General features: G+C 44.7%; 2 long non-coding RNA genes across 3 annotated transcripts in view; both read right to left on the bottom strand.

Annotated features, from left to right (window-relative positions):
* LOC140695528 (uncharacterized) overlaps window positions 1-15,062 on the bottom strand; it is a 25,266-nt gene extending 10,204 nt beyond the window's left edge. The window contains exon 1 of the long non-coding RNA XR_012071178.1: window positions 14,850-15,062. This is a non-coding gene — a long non-coding RNA (uncharacterized lncRNA). The remainder of the gene's footprint in view (window positions 1-14,849) is intronic.
* Window positions 15,051-19,605, bottom strand: LOC140695529 (uncharacterized). Of its 2 annotated transcripts, none has more exons than XR_012071179.1 (3): window positions 19,508-19,605; window positions 19,198-19,345; window positions 15,051-15,086 (listed from the first exon to the last, which is right to left on the bottom strand). It is a non-coding gene; the product is annotated as an uncharacterized lncRNA (long non-coding RNA). The 2 variants fall into 2 exon arrangements; XR_012071180.1 differs by lacking the exon at window positions 15,051-15,086 and adding an exon at window positions 15,319-15,422.

Genomic DNA, 19,605 nt, shown 5'->3' with positions numbered 1-19,605 from the left:
GCGCACTCAGATGGCAGAGCATTTGAAGCTGTTTTATGAAGTTTGTAAGACTCTGTCTGTGCCTCACACAGGCGGTCATCCATCACTTCTCACCGGTGTGGATGTACCACCTGAAATCACTCCTTTCTGCTTTTTAAAATCCCTTCATCTACTCCAGACTTTTCAATAGCAAAGAAGCAGCTAAACCACAGACAGTGGACAGCTTTTCACCAAATTTCTTGAACAGCCCATCGGACTACCTGGAAGCCCTTTACTTTTATTAAACCCACTTCCAGGTACTTCATCATTTTCGGATTGGTGGACTTGGCCTCTGACTGAGCTACTCAGAGAGCTCCCAGCCTCACATCCGTGAGAGGACCCTGCTGTTGGGAGAAATCAGTGAGAAAGGCGTACATCCCCCAGTCATGTCTGCATGGCTAGAAGTGCCACAACGTGCTAAAAATTTATACCATCATAACCCCTGGGCTCCCATGGACTGGTTTCACATTAACCAAACTCATGAGACACTGATGCAAGAAAACCAGAAATTTAACTTATTAATGTAACAGAAGATGTGAAACTATGAACCAGACTGCAATATCAGAGTTCAACCATGAGTATATGTTCTCCTCCACGGCCCAAACACGGGCAGGCAGTCACATGGCAAGTGTGGACAGAAGCAGAGCAGGAAGGATTTCTAGATGAATTCAATGGACTAAATTTCTGTTATACCAACAGATCTGCTGCCTGGAAAACAATTAATTCTAATCACGGTGCACTCTTCGTGGACAGTTGCCGAGACACGACTGTGAGCACCTGTGTAACTCTCCTTTCCCTGTCCTTTCTGGGCTAATTGATGCACAGACGTACAGAAATCGAGGGATGCAGATACATCTAAACACCCAAAGCCCATTCTGGGAGCCACAATACCATACAGCCAGGGTTAAAATACTTGCTCTGCCACTTACTAGTTCTGTGACCTTGGTCAACTTACCCTCTGTGTGCCTCAATTTCCACACTGTGAAACTGGGATAACAATCAAACCTTCCTTACTCGCTTGTTGAGAAGATTGAAGGATTCATTTCTGTAAAACGCTCAGAAAAGAATGTAGCACATTTTGGGTGCTCAACAAATGTCAAATTAATATTACAGTGGTTTACAAGTCTCCTTCCTAATCATCTTCTGTGTTTCCTGGCTAGACTAATACCCAAAGGAAATTCTTATTTCTCCTTTTATAAACTCATGGGATGAACCCTTCTGTTCCATCCCACCACCTGTTTAAACTGATGGAAGGGATACCTCCTCCCCACTCCTCTGGGCCATGCAGAGTGCTACTCCCTTCACAGCCCTGACCCCTGGCCCACAGCTAGCCCTCCTCACATTAACAGATTGAGTTGTGATTCCGGGGAGACAAGCAGGGCATGTGAAACCCTTCCTTTCCCTCCAGTGTTGACTACCCTAGGGAAGCACCCTGGATGCTCAGCTCCATTGCAGAACAGCCCTGTGCATGATGGGGCTCATTCTCTCAAGGGAAGGCTTGCTGTGGCCCAGAGATACCTGGGACAGGGTGAGTCTCTACTTCTGGGACACAGTATCATGACACTCATTTATCCACAGCCCTGAAGTTCATGGAGAACGTGGCTTCATCAGTAACAAAGAAGACATTTATCGCCTGCCTACTCTTTTGTGTCATCTCTCAGTTGGCTGCTGGAGACAACATGTGTATAAGTATTGGTTCCCCTTAGGCCCCAACATATATGAAGTAACAAAAATTTCTGTGGCTTAACGTTGGTCCAGGGCGACTGTGTAACAGTTCTGACTCTGCTGATGCTAAATTATGGGTGTAGGAATTATGGAACGTCCTCAAATATCTTTCATCATAAAATCAGCTTTTCTTATTTTCTTGTTTCTTTGTAATTACCAAAGACTATAAAATGATGGCTGCACACAAAACAGCAGCTAAAGTTTATGAGCTCTCTTGACATACCCACTGTGGTAAACATGTTACATAATTACTAATTCTCACAATTCTACAAAGCAGATATGAGTGTCCCCTTCTCACAGACGAGGGGAAAACTCAGAACGAGCTGACTCAGGATCACATGGTTCAGTGTCAGCACGTGCAGGCAAACCCAAGTCAAGAAACTACACCCCATCATATATGTACCAAATCAACTCCCACCAATTAACACACAGCGGCGGGGTCAATACTCAGGGAACTCAACACACCTTTCAGCTTTATGGTGCTCCAGAGGCAGCTTCTAGCTGTTTTATAATATCCCGGCTCACTGGTTTCTAACACTAGAAGAAAAGCCCGATTTTGCCATTGTTTGCACAGCAAGTCTGAAATGTTCACAGCGAGATAAAAGAATAAAACTATGATATAAGCAGAAAAAATTTTCCAGGTAGAAAGACATAATGGACGTTGTGCTATTCTGAAGCATTAAGCAAAGGAATCAAAATAAAATCACATTGTTTAAGCCTTATTTTACAAACAGAAAAATTAAGACTGTAAAAAGTTGCAACAGCGCCACCTATGGCTAAAAAGACCTTCCAGGTTGCCGGGAAACATGCAACACAAAAATTGACTGTAAGATGAGAAACGAGAATCAGATAACTAGAAGCTTATGTAGCATATACTGCACTTTGCTTCGGGGGGATGGAGGGGTATTCAGTATTTAATCTGATATTGCTAATACTCCTAAATATAAACAAAAGACATAGGCTCATGGAAGCTCATCTTAGAAGAGGAAAGAATCCAGTCCAGCCACTTCATTTTACACGAGGGGAGACTGAGACCTGAGATCTGTCCTCCTGGCAATCAGCAGCAAAGCTCTCCTAGGTCTCATGTCTTGCACTGTAGTAAAAACCAACAGAACTGTACTACGCCTATATTCATAAAAGTCACGTCTGTATTTTTCCAACAGTAGGTAATCTAAGTATCTTGCAAAATACTTCTCAAAGAGCCAGGAAATCATAGAAGGGTATTGAAATACAAAAACATTTATTTACATATTAAAACAGCATGAGCTTTATTCTCTCTATTAAAAAAGTGACATGTCAAATCAAAATTTTGAAATTTTAAAACCTGAAAAGAGTGCAGAAAAAAATCAAAATTTTCTTTAGTCACAAAAGAGAGAAGCTTATTCCCTGATAATAATCAATGTGGATTTTTCTAAACTCAATGGTTCTGGTCAGAATCCCGAGAAATTAAATGTCTGATGGATGGTTACACGGCAACATGAATTCTGAGCTTACATTCTGTGTAAATAATCTTCAAGGTCGTCTGCTTAAGGCAATTTAAGTAGTCCCTGTCTCACTAGAATGACACAGATTTCATTAAAGCTTCATACTGCACTTAAAAAAAACAATCCTAGTTACTTTAAGCCATATTAATGTATATCATATATACACATATTGAATATGCATCAGAAATAAGCTACCCTTTTTAGTATTCAGAGTTGATACTTCTAAACTATCAGTCACTGTGAAAGCGCATTTTTATTAAGCACCTCTACGGTGCTTTGTATACAAGGCGTCCAGCTCTCACAGTCAGACAAGGTAAACCATATTACTCAAATTTCACAAATGACGAAATATACTTAAGCCATGTAAACAACTAAGATATTCATCATCAGGAAAGAAAAGAGTAAGGATTTTACTTACAATACTCACTGACAAAGTTTTCTTTCATACTAAGACTACATAAAACAAATTCAGTGTTTGGAAATTTTTCAGTAAATAAGCACCACTAGAAAAAACAAGTAACATCATTAGCAACAGTTGGACTTTCAAAGACCACTTCTCTCTTGCACAATAGTTATTTTAAATGTTTTGTTTTTAGTTCTCACAAAGCACTAAATTAAAAAACTATTTCCTTTACAGTCATTACCTGAGAATAAAACATTTGTGAAAATGTACAATTTTAATTTATGCCACTCTGCCTCTCATTCTCACTGGTGTCTCTCCTTTGAAGACCTCATCAGGCTGAGATAGCTAAAATCGGTCATTTATGGGCTCACAGGAGTTCGGGAAAACACTCAACGGGAAGCTGATTAGAGGAGCAATTGAGAATTCATCCTGTGCAGCCTGGATTCCAGCATCGAGCTAGCCACCGCCAGCTGCGTGTCATTTGGGGCAAGCTGACCCATCTCTCAATCCCTCAGCTACAAAAAAGGAGACACTGATACCTACAATCAAACACTTGCTATGAAGTAAAATATGAGCAAAGCATTTTAGCCTCAGTTAGGCGTCCACTCACAGCGAGTTTGGTCATTATGATGATGAGGATGGCTGTTAACAAATTAAGCTCGACCAAACAGGAGAAATCACCTTAAAGGAGAAACATTTTAAGTCCATGAGTAGAGTATTTCCTTTTGGGTGGACTGTAGAATATTCTATAGATTTTTTTTTAATAAACCAAATTTTGTCCATTAATTGTAGATTTACAGGTTCATGGACAAGTCTCCAGAAAAATAATTAGAGGCCTCTAACCTCTGAAAATTAAGATGTAAATTTAAAAAAAATATCAGGGAAGAGATTATACCTCATTTGGGAGAGTATGTGCTTAGCATGCATGAGGCCCTCAATTCAGTCCCCAGTAACTCCATCTAAAAACTTTGTTTTTTAAGAAATAGAGAATTAAAGCAAAAGGATGGAGGAATACGGAAATTTTTAGAGACTCATCTCAGATTTAAGATAGGGAAGAAACCATCCAATTCTCAGAAGAAATCTTGAGGACTATGTAAACTGGATCTGAGATGTCTAGTCTTTTAACATTATTCATGAAATCATATTACCAAGTCTTAAAACTACCTGATAACCCACAGTGGTGATACTGATCATAACAGCTACCATCACGTATCGAGCTCCGGCTAGGACTGCTCTGTTCTGACATCTCTACCCCTAAGGCCTCACCAGGCGGAGAGCACTAAATTCGGTCATTTATGAGCATCTCGTGTAAGTCCTCCATTTGTGCTTCTCACTCTCCCCTCACCAGCTCCTCTGAGGGAAGCACTGTTATCATCTTCCCCACCCGCAGATAAGGCCACTGAGGCACAGACACTAAACCCGTTCCAGGCCACATTGGAATTAAAGGACGTCTGTATTTCTGCTGTTTTGCTTTTGACAAAGGAATCTGAGATATCAATTCAAAGCAGACTGTTAAATAATCAAGTCTGTCAGGTCTTCACCTCAAAGAGCAGATACTATAAATTCCTGATGTAGGATGAGGCTGCCGTCACAAACTGACTCAGCTTGAAATTAATATCCAAGATGAAGCAGCGGATACACGTAAATATTCACGATTGTCAAGTCTGCCCACGGGTCTGGGCCCTTCACTGCCTGAAAGGGGGTGTAATCCCCACCCGTGTCTGGGAGGGAAGCGCGGCTCTTCCCGGGCTCACCCAGGCTTCATAGGCTATTTACCCCCACAGACTAGCCTCAACGGTTAAAAGCTCTCAAGATTTTTACACCAGGCAAAACTGAAAGACATTTCTGTAGATGGAGCACTTTCTCAGGCTTAAATTTTTTTGCCTACACTCAGCCAGAGGGAGAAAAGAAACAGGACTCTACAAAGTCCTGACCCTCACCACTCACAGGAGTAGAATGACCACAGCAGAAGATGGCCCTTCACATTGCAGGATGTGAACAAAATAAAGATGCCCCAACAACAGGCACTCCCAGACACAGCGCTCAGCAGTCTTCTGCACAATCACAGTTGTGCAGCCCTCAACACCTTCTATTTCCAGAACACTTCATCAGCCCAAAAGAATCCCCCTATCACTAGCATTCACTCCGTAATCCCCCTCCACCCAGCCCCTTCCAACCATCACCTGCTCTCTGCCTCTGCATGTGCCTTTTCTGGGCTTTTCAGATCACTGAAATCAACAATATCTGGCCGTTTGTGTCTGCTTCCTTTCAATTAACATGCTGTTAGCAAGGCTTGTATATTTTGAAGTGGCATCAGCATCTCTTTATTTTTTATTTTTTTTGGAAACGTTAAAGATTATTAGAAGGTGGTAAGTACTATCAAAAAGAGTAGAGTGGAGCATAAGTGATTGTGTTTCAAAGGGAAAAGTGTGGGTTGAACAGTCAGGGTGGACTTCCCAAAACAGGTGGCATTTTTCATTTTCCTCTTTTTTTTTTCTTTTTTATTCACTCTTACGTGTGAATAATGTTCCACTACATGGAGATACTACATTCTGTTCATCCATTCAGCAGCTATGTATGGACGAGGTCCAGAAGAATGAGTGTAAGGGGTGACTAGCATGGATGGCATTTAAGCAAAGGGCAAAATGTGTTTTCAAAAAAAAGCCAACAAACAGAGGCGCAAGGAAATTCAGTGCGTTTCTGAGCAAAGTGCTTGCTTGCTTCGGCAGGACTACCGTGCAGGGCTGGGGCGGATATTGGCAGGAATCACGGTGAGGGAGTCACCTGAGAAGACATCCCACTGCAAGCAGCTCAGCCAATCCTCCTCCCTCATCCTGTATTGTTAGAGCAATGTTTCTAGGTTACTCTTATTTCAATTAATAGCATTTAACTGCACGTCTGATCATCACCATCAGACCACATTACCTCCAAGTCACAGAAAGTCATTCACTGACCGGAGCAGCACCAGGACATAATGGTGATGGATTAGGGAGTCCTGCAGCATTCCAGCCTGCAGGCACAAACCCCACATGTGCCCTGGTGATGTCCAGAAAATAAAATGCATGGAAATATCTCACTGCTGGAACACGACATCTGCCCTCAAATTGCCCGAAAATCATGCTGGCAAAGCACTACTCAACCTTCTCAGTACAAAAAAAAAAAAAGCTAAGAAGGCAAATTTAGGCTCTTCCATTGAAAACCAGCAGCCACCACTGCCAGTATTTGAGCTGGAATGCTCCTGACTTTGAAAACCACTGCGCAGTTACTTTTCAAACGTGAAACTCATATATATATACCACGTAGATGATATTGCAGTAGGATTTTTCTTTTCAAAATTTCCAGTTGAAAAATTAGCACAAGAAAGTTTATGTTTAGGCTTTAAAAAAAATCAATTATCCTCCATTTTCTTAATTTTGAACTTATTATTATTTTATAAATGGAGCTATGGTGCGTATTTAAAACCTTTTGATTTCTGAAAACAAGACGTTTATGACCTCACTATTTCAGAGCAAACTTTAACGATTCTTTGAGAGGTGGGGCCTGGGGTGCTCACTAACAGCTCTTTAAATACTGACAAGGATGTGCTATTAAGTAATACAAAGGCTCTAAGTCCACATTAGCTCAGAAAGCAAAGAAACCACACCAAAGACTTCCTTAAATATTTTATATATTCCTATTCTTTTGAATATTAAAGCTCTTAAAACATATGATTTTTTTTGAAAAAGACAACAGCTGTAATAATTTTCCTCTCACCAAGAAAGCAATCTTTATCAGGAATAAAAACCCCTATGGAAATCGAAATGACAGGACGTTTCTAGCTAAGTGAACACCCAGATCTGAACACAAACCTAAATCCTATCAGATCTCACTCGAAGGAGCTCTACAAAGGCCTGGGCAACCCTGGAGATTAGCTCTTTTGTTCCAAATGTTGGCTGAGCTAAGATAATCACACTAGGCATGGAAAGAGAGAAGAGGAATGTCCACCTGGCAGCCTCCATCAGTTTTCTTCCAGCCACAAGGTGCCTCTAGGGCAGCCCCGCTAACAAGTCCCCCATAAGAAAAGCCGGCATCCACACTGCCCCTGCCGTCCCCAAGTAGCCCCGAAGCCCATATCCCAGCCTGTGAATGGTCTTCAAATGATCCCCCAGTTGGTGGCACCCTCCACCTCTTCCCCGCTACACACACACACAAAGCCACGACAGCCTTCCCAAAGCACAAATTTGATTACATCAACCCCACTTCAAACAGTTCAGAGGCTCCCTGGTAGAGTTCTAGCCCCACCCCAGACCCTGCTCGCCCAGCCTCATCTCAGTACATAGGTCCCCAGTGACCTCAGGAGCCCCCTGACCTGCTCCTACTTCCCACTTGCCTCCAGGTTCATTTTGACTGTTTCCCAAGGAAGCCTTCCCTCCCTCCAACCTCCACAATTTGTTCCTCTCTTCCTAGAACATTCTAGGCTAACTGACAACGCTAAGCTCTCAAGAAGCAAATACATTTTGCTTATTTATGTGGCTACTCTCTCTCTCCCCTAGACTCACTGAAGTGCACGTGTTATGAATAAATGAATGACGGGTTGGATCTCAAAGGGACAGACATACCTGCTCTCACCCGTCCCGACCCTTTTGTCTGTAGTATATCAGAAGCAAAACCAGAAGTACCTTCCCTGAGGGTCACTTCTGTTGAAACCCTTCACTGCCTACTGTGTCAGTTCTAGTAAAACTCAACTTCTTCCAAAGCCCTACACCCCGGACTCTCTCCAGTGTCCTCCCCAGCAGGGGCTCCCTCCACCCTGGACCGCACAGGGCACTCTCCCCGGGTCCCCACGCCAAAAGCCTCCAGGCCTCTGCCCGGGCTGCACCTGCGACCTGAGCCACATTCTTGACTCCTTCTCTTGGCTGACTCTTACTCTGTCCTCACAACTGAATGTACAGCCCATTTCTTCCAGGAAGTCCTCTCTGATAATGTCCTTTAGGTCTTGTCTGGGCTCTATCTATAGCAGCAGTACATGGTGACCAACTGGGTGTTTGCCCGCTCCTTTGAGACCACGAACACTTGGGAACCACGTGGGAAGGAGTGAGAGATTACAAGACAGGTGGGGGAATCAAAAAGCAGAAATCACAGCCCAAGTCCCAAATTCAAGGATACTTTCTCAGAAAAAAGTATAAACTATTTCACACGTGTGCCATTTGGCTACTATTTTTGTGGCTTGTGGACAGCAAGAACTTGGTGTTCTAGCCCAAAACCCAGGTTACATGCAAAGAAATGTATATATTCTTATCCAAAGGAAACCAGAGCTGCTCAACAACAGTTTTCATTTAGAACTGAAAGGAAATTTGATAAAGGCAATCTCTCTCTCTCTCTACTTTCTTTTCTGGAATCATATAATTTTAGAAGTATTTGCGTGACTAACAGACGGCTACAGCCCGTGATTCTGCACTGAAGTGTTTGAGGCTGAGGAAGCCTAGATTACATTCACTCTGTAAATGCAATCACACCAACACACTGATAGGTGCCGTGAGTGGTGGAGCTGATGTTCCAAAGCAGGCAACATTATTCTGTAAGAGAACTCTAAATAGAAAGTAAGAAATGCAATGTCCTGTACTCAATTTCATTTGCTATATGGGCCATTAACTGATAGTATATCTTGACTAATGAAACCCAAAAATAAATTGTCAACTTCGATTTTCTTCATCTGACCGTTTTATGCTAACATCGGATATTAAACTCTCACTCCATATGGAAAGCTCAGGCCTACGCTGCAGCACAGTTACATCCCGTGGAAGAAAGCCGACCAAGGGAGAACTGGAGAGTTTCCCTTCAGAAGCTGCAAAGTCTGGTTTTGCACCTGTACACCATTTGCAACCACGTCATCATCAAAGGAGTTAGACGTTACCTCTCTGGGACGAAAATCACTGCGTGCTTCAGAACCATCAAAGAATGCTGAGCTTTGTGAAACAGTCCAGAGGCGCTTAAATCATACTTTTTCTGAAAGGCTCCAAAACTGACCCACTTCACCATTCCAGGTATAACAGGGAAGTACTGGAAACAGTAGAGAGAACATGCCCTTGAATTCTGACAAGGCTCTGCTTGAATCCTGCTACAGCATTTACTAGTCGCTAAATGGACCAATTCTTTAACCCCTCTGAGAAGGCTTCCCAATCCCCAAAAGGGGGCTGCCACCGCCCACCTGGGAGGCATGGATGTGAATGAAACACGCAAGTGGGGCGGCCGACTGGTACCTGACACGGGGCCTGGCTAGTTTCCCTCCGCTGCCCTTCTCCCCCTTTAAACTTGCACTGATCCCCCGGTAACGATCAAGCCCCCGGAACAGACTGCCCGTATCTTCTGTGTATCCCTGGATACATGCCTTACCCTTAGGAGGCCAGAAAAACAACTGCCTCCTCCCAAGTCACTAACAATGTTCTTAAGAGTCTGGGTATTTTTAACTCTATTTTTCAGGGAGACTATTCCAGAATTTTGCAAGCACCATTCTCCAGGTTGGCTCCCCTCCCAGTGCCCATCCCTTCTCACCTCAGATCCTCTGTCTGACTGCCTTCTGTTCATGGGAAAGCGAGTCCGGTAAGGTGGGGCTCCCTAGGCCTCCCTCCCTCCCTCACAGGTGATTGTGACTAACTTCTCCCCACTCCTCACTGCAACTCTAGCTTCTGAGGAGTCTACCCTCCCGTACCCTGCAGCCTCTGCACCTTCCCAAGACGCACACGTGGCCACGACCCTCCCTTCAGATTTCTTCCTGGCTGGCCCTGCCCAGCCCCTGGCCCCTTAAGGATAACTGGCATTGCTTTGAAAATGGCAAACGCCACTGACTGACACACCAGAGCTGTATGGTCTGGGCTTTCCTCCAACCAAGACACAGCCCTGCCCCCCTCAGTCTCAGTCTGCAGCTCTCGAGATGATCTAATTCACATGCAAGGCTGTGAACACCAGCTAAGAATGACGACTCCCAACGTGTATCTCTAGTCCGGCTCCTTCACCTGAGCCCCAGGCTCATCGACCCGAGTGCCTCTTTGAAGTCCTAATTTGGATGACAAATGGCATCTTAAAAATGCCTCATGTCCACCATTTACTCTGGAATTCCATTCCTGTCAGGTATCTCCCAGACTCCCCATTTTAGTAACAGCCCCAGCACCCACCGAGGTGTCTGAGGTCACATTCAATTTCCACTGTTCCCTCCCCCAGGCCCTGCCCTGGAATCAGTCCTGTTATCTCCATCAATAAGCCCATCTCAAGTGTAGTTCTGTAGGGACCATGGCCGGAAACACACAAGCTCACAGCATGGTGCACTAACAGTCCTCCGTAGGGTGCTCCCTGGATGGGGAGGCATCTCCTGCCGCTGTTCACCTCAGAAGGCAGTGGATTCTCACACAGGAGGCCCAGGAGAAGGGACTCAAGGTTCTCCCATGGTCTGAGCTTTGAAGGGCCCGAGGTCTGGGGGAGCTCCTAATTAGCAGACACACTTGCCAATGAGCAGATGAGGATGGGGGAACCCACGCAAGGCTCTTATCACTTCAACTCATGGGCTCTCAGGAGCCATGGGAAAGGCCTGTGTCCAGTGTACAGCCCAGCCATCACAGATCCCAGCCTGCATTTGCCAACCCGGACAGCCTAGACTCCATCTACTTACTTCTGTTCTGTTCCCCACCCAGAATGTGATGGACTCATTCAGATATTCTGGCCTGTCTCAAGCGAGACAAATTCAGTGAAAAATGAAGTGTCCACATTTGGACCAGAGCATGAAAGGAGAAACAAGGCCTCATGGTCAGCATGATGGTGGTGGCCAAACAATTCCACCAGGTGAGATGAACCAGGGTAGGGTTGAGAATCCAAGGTCCTGGGTTGGACTAATCATCTTCCTTCATTGTTGACTGGGGTGTTGGGGACTGACTACCACAAACTAACGACACGTTAGGGGGCCCACGTGGTGGGCGTCAGCTGCAACAGAAACGGATTCAGCTCTTTACTGCCAACATGGGTTAAAAGTAAAGGCCGAGGCAGGAAGGTCTGCACGGCTGCTGAGGCAAACCACAGACCCAGCTCTGAATGCCCACTGGCTGGAGCAGAGAGGAAGCTACGGCCCTTTTAGCAGTCCCTTTGCCCAACAGATCCAGGTAAGCCAGCTACTTAGGAGAAGGCCATGTTGTCCTGATACTCAGAAAAACCAGCCTCGTAAAGGGAAAAAATAGTGGCATGGATTTTAGACCCAATTCTGCCCATTTATGAAGGCAAAGTAAAGTAAATGGCACGGGGAAGTTGAATGCAAAAAAAAAAAAATTAAAGAATCAAACGGTGACCGCTTCCTCCAACAGCGTCCCCTGCAGCTGTCACCTCCGTGGCGGCCACATCCTCACCAGTGACCGCCGGCCAGGAAGCGACGTCACGCACGTCACACAGCGACAGCCAGGAACCGCGTGCTGAGCACGTTTGTGTAAAAGCAGGAATCGAGCAAAATGCTGCAGAGTTTGACCTTACAAGTTTAAATACTCCATGAAAAGAATCCCTGAGCAGCCGACTAAATCAATTCACATCTTACTTCTTCAAAACAATGAAACAAATTTAATAAGGGCGCATTTGTCACCAAATAAAAGGAGGACCAAACATGTTCCTCAAAAGCAAGGATTTCAACAGGTATCAAACACCAGTGGGTGATGAGCTAACAAAGCAAATATTCCAAAAAATTAGAAAATAAAAAATGACTAAGATAATAGATGGATCAAAACAGCTGTTAAGTTGTTGCTTTTTAAAGCGATGGAGACTGTACGGAGGGCAATCTGGCTATTTCAAATGCAGGGTGTGCACAGCCCACATTTTCAGAAGCAACAACATGCTCACTGGGCAGTACAAGTGAAAAAGGAGTAAAGAAAAAGGAAAAGAGGAACAAGAGAAAATTAGAATCACACAAGAACAAAAATAATTTTGACTGCATGTACAAGAATTTATGTGAGTGTGTGAGGCCAGGGACGCGGGGATGGTGAGGCCCAACCTCACCTCCTGCTCAAGGGAAAGCAGGGGCCTGAGGGGAGCGGCGCTGCCGGGGGACCACAACGTGTTCAGCTCCCCTAACCAAAATTCGACCTACAAGCGACTAGGCAGCTTTTGAGCTACAAATTATTGTCGCATTTCAGTCTGGACCGTTTTACTCACTTCCACCAAGAGTAGCAGGAGAGAATGAGGCTCTGCTCCTGCACCAAAGCATTGTTTAAAAAATTAATGACTGTGGAATAGTAAAAGAAACAATGGAGTAAAAGTGACTGGAGGAGAATGTGCTTGACCCGAGCTCACTGGCCGCGTTATCTCAATGACGTTCAGATGCTGGCTGAGCCCTTATGGTACCAGAATAGACAGACCCACAAGGAGGCAGGTTTAATGCGCTGAACCACTGTGGGCTAAGTACACATCCGGCTACTCCGCCAAGTCCCAAGGGCAGACTTCAAAAGGCAAAAACAAGCTGGCATTCTCTGGTGGGTCTGCAGACTCAGAGACAAGCATTTGTTGAGCAAAAATGTCACCAGTGCCTCCTATGACAAAAGAAGTGGCACTGGCGTGGGGGCTGGGGCAGGGCTCCAGGCTTCCACTGCTCACTCACCAGTCTGTCCAGGGGGAGAAGGTGGTCCCTGCTTAGGTTTCGCTGATGCACCTACTTGACTAATGTCTGGGGCCTCAGCAGGAGTTGACAGATGAGGTGAACGGAGCGAGACTCTGTGTAGCACGGTGCTGGGAGCTATGCCCTCAGCAGTGCCCAGGCTCCTAAACATGCCAGCTCATCTCCAAGAAGCAGATGGGGAGTGCGGGCATGTAGATCACAGGGCCCTGTGAGGACAAGTACAGATCATGGCCACGACATGCCTCTCCTCTTCCTTAAGCCATAGAGGTATTTCTGGGGAGGAACAGAAAATTCATCCAGAGCCTGCTAGGTGGGCTCTCGCAGGTGGGACTAGTGTCCCCTGTGCTTCTCACTCACAGGGCTGGTCTAGACATTCTTTTTATTAATTCCCTAGCATCTTCTCCTCCAACTTACCAACAACCAGAAAGTAGGATCTGATCTTAGGTAAGTTCAAGAATCACAGAGCACCACCTCCAAAGCGGGCCCGGTAGCACATGCCAGGTCTTCTGACCGCCACCTGTGGGACCACCATGAGCCCTCTCCAGACTCGAGGACCGAGGCCGTAGGCCGGGGGGACACAGCTTCCCTCACTCACCCCAGCAAAGGGGGACCACGTCTCGGCAAAGGCATCTCACCCTCTTCAGCCCGAGGGAAAACATGATAGATATACGGGGAAACAGAGCAGAAGGTGGGGGGTAGGCAGCCCAGAAGAGCTCATCTGTACTTCCGAGGCAAAGTGGGGCCATTGACTTAATCACAGGGACAAAGTGGGAATGAACATTTCCCTGCTCTGTCCCATACACCGTGATACGCCTTTCCCTGCATAAGGAGTTCATTCGGAAGTCCCTGGCGGTGTTTCTGATGTCCTAACTTGGCATGGTGGCTGTCGGGCAGGAAGAGACGGCCTGAGCTGAAAAGGTGCTGGGCCTGGGAGGCAGGTGACAGCGGCTCCAGCCGCAGCTCAACCAGCGCCTCGTTCTGCCTCTCGGGGCTCAGCATCTCATCTATAAGCAAAGGGATGAGCATGTACCAGGACAGGCTGCGCAACAGAAATGAAATGAGAGCCATGTAAAGAAAGTTTCCCAGTTGCCACGTTTAAAATTTGAAACAAAGAAACAAACCAACAAACAAAAAACAAATACTAGAATGTGATTTTAAGAACAGATCTTACTTAATCTACTGTATGTAAAATACTATTATTTTGACATGTAATCAATATAGGAAGTAGAGAGATAGTTTATGTACTTTTACTAGACAAGCCTCAGCGTCTGATGTGCATTTGACCTACAGTACATCTCAGCTGAGTCCAGCCTCCTCCCCAGTGCTCCTAGCATCAGTGGCTTTGGCTACTTTATTGGACAGCAACTCCAGGGGTCCCACCATGTTCCTGGCTGTAAAGCGGGAGTAAGTGTCCACACTAACCCTAAAAGGATCTCTCTGAAATAAAGGCGGATTCACTTTGAAATGTCTGGAAACCGGCGGGCTGCACCTCCCTCCCCCCTTGGCTACAAGATTGACTTCTTCCTTGCTGATTCCTTTCTGGATGTAGGGAAGCAATCCAGCACACAGCCAAGGTGGACTGGATTCCAGGTAAACTTACCTGCTGTCTGTGTCCAGTCCCATGAAGTCCTCCTTCTCAAACGGGATGCAGGGGAGGGGGATCTTGTCCCCAGAATTCTTGGGGCCACCATCCAGCCACTTGGACTTGAGCAAGATGAAGAGAGACTCAGTGAAGTCCTCGATCCTCTTCTCCACCACCCTGCAGTACTCTTAGATTGAAGGCAACGTCGGTGCGCGTCTGCTCGGCTACCTCCCCATGCTGCACAAAGACAAAAAGCTGAGAGTCATTAAGCGATGCGCCATACAGCTCCTCTGCATGTGGAGCTTCTCGAAGGCCTTGGCAGAGAGACATTCGGTAATGGTGACAAGGCCCACGACCTTGGGGTGTTTCTGGAAGACGCTCCACCGATTCTCGGGCCCATAGCGGTGCCTGTAGTGGATACAGAGTGTCCACTGGGAGCCACAAGGGCTGATATGGCTAACCGAGGTGAGTAGCTGATAGATGCAAAAGAAATTCTCCTCTGAGATGATCTCTATGGATTGGACCACAACGGGACGAGTCTGGTGGTCCTCAGCACACTGCACGTAGTCAGGGATGCTCATGTTGCAGGCCCTGCCGAGAGGGGAGAGGAGATCGAGGTACATTCTCTGCTGTGTGCTACGGGCCCATCTGGGTTGCGGTGACCTGGTGTGTACCAGCCAGAAGACAAGGGAAGCCAAAGCAAATCCAAGGGTACAGTTTGTCCTCAGAGTCTGCATATGGCTACTGTAGCTCGGATCACATTACCCAGCTTTTGGTCTAGGCTTCCTGCCTCTGCAGAGAAAGGTCATTTCTTATTTTCTATTTCCAAGCACCTAGCAAGGCCCTGATGCAAAGTCACTGCTCAAAAATGCTGAATAAAGAAATGAACAAAGGAAATGCTTCCCCAACCCCCTTCAGCAGAATATAAAGAGAAGGACCACAGTAGGATCAAAAGATCTGGATTCCTATTCAATTTATTTGAACTCCTAAGCTTCATAATAATGGATAAGAAAACTTGCCTTGGGGTAGAGGGTACTGTTCATTGGTGGAGCACATGCTTAGCATGTACGAGGTCCTGGGTTCAAACCCCAGTACCTCATTTTAAAAAATCAAACAAATAAATACACCTAATTTCCCTCCTGAAAAAGCATTTTTTAATTCAAAAGTCAAAAAACACCTTGCAATTGACACAACATTGTAAACTTGACTATACTTCAATTAAAAAAAAAAGCCTTGCCTTACAAGAATATATCTGGATTACGGATGTTTGAAAATGTAAAATGCATAGGGTACCACCTGCATAAAAGGAGGTGACTGTACACATGTTCTATCCCTCCTTTATGAGTTATACTTCCTTTGGGGGGGTTATAACCTCTCAGAGCTAATTTTCTCAGATTAAAAAATATAAACATTACCTGATTCTCAGTACTGCTGAAGAATCAGATAACTCTATGAAAGCATCTGACCCACAGAGTTTACTCAATAAATGTTTGTTGAATGAATGAATAAACAAGCAAAGTGAATGCTGCTCCCTGCCACAAACCATCATAATGGTACTGCCTGGAAATCCCAAGCCCACGTTCACCCGACTCTGCATTAACAATGTGGGTGACCTGGACAGGCCTGCGTGCTTCTCGAAGCCCCAGTTTAATCGTGAATAGAAATAAGGGCAATAACACAAACCTCAAATTGTTAGTGAGTCAGTAATGAATTGTACCCCAACACTGCAAGATGGAACCATTAAGAAAACTGGGCAAAGGGCCCATAGGCCCTCTCCATATAATCTCTTACTACCACATGGGAATCTACATTACATCTCAAAATTAAAAGTCTAATATTTTAAAGAGGTTATCGAGGTTAGGTGAGCTCACTGTCTCAAATAAGGAACACACAGTACAAATAGGACAATGCCCAGCCCATGAGATACACTCAGTTAACATTCCCACTGAGCCCACTAGTCCCTCCAACTTCAGAGCAAGAGGATGGGTCCTCGTGGCAACAGGCCACAGCACCTGAAGCTAACAAAGCTAATGGTGTCCACTTAAAAGAGCCCCTGTCACCACCCTTGTTCTAATTTTCTATTTGTAATTTTTTTCTTTTCATTAAATTGGAACTCCAAATTGCATAGAATTCTTACCAGATATCATGATGGCAGCCCTTCAAAACCTGACCACAGAGATCATGATGGCAGCCCTTCTTGGTGAAACAATAAAATGAAAAGCCATTTCCACAAGACCTCTGTGTAAATCTACTAGGGAACTTCATCCTGGACTGAGGAAGAGGACTGGGGAGTAGGGGGTAAACAGGGACACGGAGAAATATGGGCCACCTGTCCCACAATGGACTTTAGACTCACCCTCACCCTCCAGGAACGTCTAAATACACACAGACAGAGTGCTATGGACAAGAATTTTTTTTAAACAAATCCCTGAATCCCTAGCAGATCTTGTTTCTACCGAGACACAAATGTCTTATTTGTATAATGTTTCACAGAAGCCTTAAAATATTATCACCCCAACTTGACACATCAAGAAACTGAGGTAGAGAAGTTTATCACATTCTACAAGATTAGAGAGAGGCCACGTCAGACACCGTATTTAAATCCAAGTCCCTGCTCCGTTGCTCACACTAGAAAGTGTCACATACTGCCTCTTTCCTGCCCTCTCCCTGCAATAAATCTCTGAAGAGTCTTTTCTGTGTCACCTGCAATCAAAATCACATCAATTTTTCACAAAGAGCTATGTCACTCCTTGGAGGACATACCAAAATCTAAAGGGTTGGGTTGAGAGGAGATATTTGCATTTTCTGTTTCTCAAAGGAAACATGGCTTTAAAAGAAACTGAAAAGTATTTATCTAGTCTAAGCGCTCATTGTGCACAGAAAGAAACGGAGGCTCAGAGGAGAAGAGGAAAGGGCGTTATTAACAAATATTGCCTCAGTGCAGCACCAAGCCAGCCCTGGGCACTTCTGGGGGAGGATCTGGAAGGCCCAGGAGAATGAGTGTTAGAAAATAGAAAGAGAAGAAGAATATAAGGCCCCGTCTCTACACCACCATACCATGAATTTCCACCAAATTACCCAGTATGGGTGCAGCCAATAGTAAGGTTGTCTAAACAGGTTATTGAAACCTGGAATTCTCAACCATAGTGGAAATTCCAGCATTTACTGTGCTTTTTTCCCAGTTCAATCATCAATTCAGTGGGCATTCTGTACCAGGGACTACACGAGACCTGGAGTTCTCCCAAATAAAGATCTCTATTACCACGTGTGCAAACCACATAAAGACCACCAGAAGAAAAGCGCCCACAGATAAGATGGAATTACTGAAACTGAAAGCAGCCAAAGAGCATATATTACTAGGAAAAATGGTGCTCCTATAAATGGACTCATGGACATAGAAAGCAAACTGTATTTAGCAGGCAGGAAAGGAGGGATTAACAGATACAAATTAGTAAATATAAAATAAATGACAAGGACCTGCTATATAACACAGGGAACTATATTCAATTTCTTGTAATGAGTTATACTAAAAACAATCTAAAACATATATATATACATATGCATATGTTTATAACTGAATCTCTGCTGTACACCTGAAACTAACATTGTAAATTGACTACACTTAAATAAAAAATAATTTAAAAAATAAGTAAAAATAAAAGCAATGCCATTAAGAAAAAATAAAAGAACACTCTAATCCCCTTAGCTGTAGGTGGTGGAGAATTCTGGTTGCAAACACCAAGTCCACTGGATCACTCCAGCAATGGCTGTCACTCTTTCTGACCATCAGAGAGTCACTTGTTTCACTGAGGTTTCTTTTCTCTTCTGTGAAAGGCTACAGCTGCAACTAACGATGTATAGAATCTCATCATTCACAAGCCCAACAAGTAGTGAGGACTTCCCATGGGCCAGGCTCTGGACAGAGGAAAATACAGGGTCCGAAATATATTCATGGGTAGAAGAAGTTTGTGCCATAAAGACGTTAATTCTTCCTGTTTTGATAGACAGATTCATTGCAATTCTGATTAGAATTCCTACCAGATTTTTCTTGGAATGTAACAAGTGAATTTATGGTCAAGATTAGCCAAGAAATTTCTTTAGAACCACCACTGGGGAGGGGTGGATAGGTCATTAATTTCCACTGCTCTTTCTGAAGTGATAAAAACGTTCTGGAATAATAATGGTTGCACAACTGTGAATATGCTAAAAGCTGCTGAATTTTACCATTTAAATGGATGGAATTCATGGTGTGTGAACTATATCACAATAACGCTGTTATATGAAAAAATATTTCTTGACAAATATTTTTCTTTTTATACCACTAGTCTGTCCCACAATTTAAGAAAAACAAAAAACCAATACAAACCAAACTGTGCCAGGAGTTCTTTAGGACTGCAATATCCCTGGGTCTCCAAGGCCTCTGGTGATGCTGTTCCTGTTAACACACACTCGCTGGGCTGGGCTAGTTAGGGACTGTAACTGTCTTTTTAAAATCGACGGTCACACGTTTCACCCTTGGAGAGGGAAGGAAGGAGGATATCACAGCTTCATGCCTTCAGCTCATTTTTAACAGAACCAAGCCCTGCTTTCACCACTGTTAATCCCTCTCACTATAAAAACACGTGACATCAACAAGCACCGCCATCATAACACCTGAAAGTGTTCAAGGTACTTACCTGCGGCAGAAACACTGAGGGAGGAGACAGAAGCTTGCTCAGCACTGATGCTCCCTTTTCCCGACTCCACCAGGTGAAGCTGGGCGCTACAGCCAGAG

This window comes from Vicugna pacos, unplaced genomic scaffold (assembly GCF_048564905.1).
Source record: "Vicugna pacos unplaced genomic scaffold, VicPac4 scaffold_275, whole genome shotgun sequence".
Taxonomy (NCBI): Eukaryota; Metazoa; Chordata; class Mammalia; order Artiodactyla; family Camelidae; genus Vicugna; species Vicugna pacos.
This window is presented reverse-complemented; position numbering and strand designations above follow the sequence as displayed.